This window comes from Alligator sinensis, unplaced genomic scaffold (assembly GCF_000455745.1).
Source record: "Alligator sinensis unplaced genomic scaffold, ASM45574v1 scaffold760_1, whole genome shotgun sequence".
Taxonomy (NCBI): domain Eukaryota; kingdom Metazoa; phylum Chordata; order Crocodylia; family Alligatoridae; genus Alligator; species Alligator sinensis.
In genome coordinates, this window is record NW_005841989.1 from 2,729,862 (window position 1) to 2,732,682 (window position 2,821).

At 53.9% G+C, this 2,821-nt stretch overlaps 1 protein-coding gene across 2 annotated transcripts in view; it reads left to right on the plus strand.

Annotated features, from left to right (window-relative positions):
* The window catches only part of EI24 (EI24, autophagy associated transmembrane protein), a 41,542-nt gene that overhangs the window by 10,364 nt on the left and 28,357 nt on the right, over window positions 1–2,821 (plus strand). The window lies entirely within an intron of this gene.

Genomic DNA, 2,821 nt, shown 5'->3' on the forward strand with positions numbered 1-2,821 from the left:
AGCAGGAATTCAGAACATATATAGCAGAGACTATTATATTTACAGACCTGGTTAGTGGTTACATCACTGTTTGAACTGCAGTTCCCCAATGTAGTTAAGTCCTGTAGTTTAGGTAACCTGCTTCTATACTGTGCTACTTTTCTGAAAGGGTGTAGAATAGTGGGGAATGCTGGATCCTACATGCATTGCAGGTCTGAATGGTTTTGTTTTGAGAGACCAGTGTGACAGGTAAATTTCCCTAACGTAGTAGTATCTTCTCCAATGTAAAAGGTACCTAAACCTGGAATTACTCTGTGTCCACTTAGCATAGCCTATTTAGTCTCCCAAAGGAAGTATTTACAGGCTAGCATTTTGGCAGGTAAAATAATGCTATGTAATAGAGGTGCACCAATAAAGATTTTCTTGGCAGATTATTAACCAGCTGATAATTAAACAGGCATATTGGCCGATATCAGTCTGATAATCAATTTACAGGAGGATAGCTGTGCAGTGTGGAAAGCAGTTCCCTGCAAGTAAGTCTCTGGAGGGGAATGGGCATGGGGGAGGGAAGGGGCGTGGTGGGGCAGATCGAGGCCCCCACACTGAGGGAGGGAGCGGGGCAGGGGCCCCCAGCGAGGGCACTGCTGCCCAGTGAGGGCAGTGAATGGAGCCCCGGGGTGCGGAGCGGGACGAAGCTGTGGGCAGCTCATCCTGGTGCTTTAAAATGGCGGCAGGGATGCTTGAATTAAAGCTTGTCAAATGAACTTTATTTCAAGTGCTGCCACCATCATTTTAAAGCATGGGGACACTTTTAGGAGCAGAGGCAAGCAGGGCAAGGGTGGAGGCAGGCTTTTCGTTGTGGGCTCAGGGCTCTCTGCCCTGCTACTTTTGCCCTGGGAGCTGCGTGCTGGCCGCCTGTCCCTTGCCCATCTGGAACTGGGAGGCAAAACTTGCTGCCGCCACTGCTACTGGATGGGCAGGGGACGCGCGGCTCCCAGAGCAAAGGCAGCAGGGCAGAAGGCCCCGAGCCCGCGCAGGCAGCCTGCCTCTGCCCTGCGCACAAATCCAGGGGGGCACATGCACCCCCATGCCTCTCCTGGGGGTGCACGCAGCCATGGGGAGTCACCCCCCTGCCTCCCACACCTGGATTAGCTGCCTGTGGCTCTGTCCTGCTCCCCACCCTGGCCCCAGGATCCCATTCACTGCCTTGGCTGGGCAGCGCCCCAGCCCCACCATGGGGGCCTCGACCTATCCCCAACCCATGCTCCTTTCCTCCCTCACACTCCTTCCCCTCCTTAGAGTTACCTCCAAGGTGTTGCTCTCCATGCTGCCCAGCTGGATTCCTTGCCATGTGGATGCTGTGGCTGTGCACACGCATGCGATGTCTAGGGGCCAGAAGGTGTATTATATTTATTGGTGACATTAACGGCTACACCAGCCAAAAATGCTGATAGCCAATAATGTCAATTTTCCTTTTATCAGTGCTGTTCCGATATGGCACTGATATATTGGTGCATTTTTACTATGTAAGCTGATGGGAAAGAGAATCAATTTGTCATTGGGATAGTTACTAAGAAGCAATCACAATCCTGGCATAGGTTGTAATTTAGTTGTATTCTGAATTGGGGGTCCCATAGGCACAGTCACTATAAAGTGTGCAGGTCTTTTCTTGAACTGTAGCACTAATGAAACCATAGCAAACTCCCCTTCGACAAAAATTAACATTATACGGTCTATTAATGTGCTCTTAATGAGTCCACTAATTGATTTTTTTAACTATAATAACACTTTGCTTAAATGTAATACTTTGCTTATCTCTGGTACCTTTCCTTTGACACTCTCCATGTGTTCATAAACATTAGTGAATTTAACATGATTGCATCACTACTGAGGGTGTATGATAGGGGCAGGCAAAATACGGCCTACAGGCCAGATGCAGCCCACCAGGCAAGTGCCTATAAATTCACTCCATCTGGCCTGGCCCCAGGCTGCTCCTGTAGTGTTAGCATGGGGCTGAGCCCTGCTCACTCCCACTGGGGCAGTCCATGCTGTGCTTCCACCTTCACCCACAGAAAGGCCCTGACTCTGGCCTGCAGGTAAGGAAGTGGCAGTGATGGGCAGAGTAAGGGGGAAACAGCAGCAAGTTGGGCAGATGGGAGGGAAGCAGCAGCTGGGCAGGAGCACAGGGCTTGTGCCGGTACCCCGGGGCAGGGCCAGTGGGGGCCCAGGGCATGGCGGCAGAAGCACAGAGCCCAGGCAGATGGGGTGCAGGGTCTACCAGGCTTCATCATGTGGGGCTCCCCAGGGCTGACGTATGGTTCCCAGGTTTTCTGCCCACGCTGCTCTCCTCTGGGGGGGAGCTCGACCTGCTCTCCTCCAGGGGGAGCTCTGTGTGATGGAGCCGGCGGCCTGGCTTTGCTTACTGCCACGTGCAGGTTATGGGGAACAGCGGGAAGCTCTGCGCTATGTAGCTGGGCTGGCTCCTACTCTCTTCCTGCTGCCCTGGCCAAGCCCCATGACCTGCGCTGCCAGCTTCATTACGTGGAGCTCCTCCTGGAGGCACGGGGCTTGGGCAGAGAACTCAGGAACTGCACGTAAGCCCCACACAATGGAGCCGGCAGCTCAGTCATGTTCAGTCCTGGGACTTGCCGGGACTGCGTACTGCCAGGGGGCTCCTGCTGCTGCAGGCTGTGAGTGCCCTGAGGGCCTGCTATCTGTTGGCAGCAGGGGCTGTGCGCAGTGGAGGGACATATGGAGTGAGGGGCCCACATGCGCACCCCACTATACACACGCACCCACACCCCCAGCTACACCCCCCACCCAGACCCTCCCCCTCCACGCA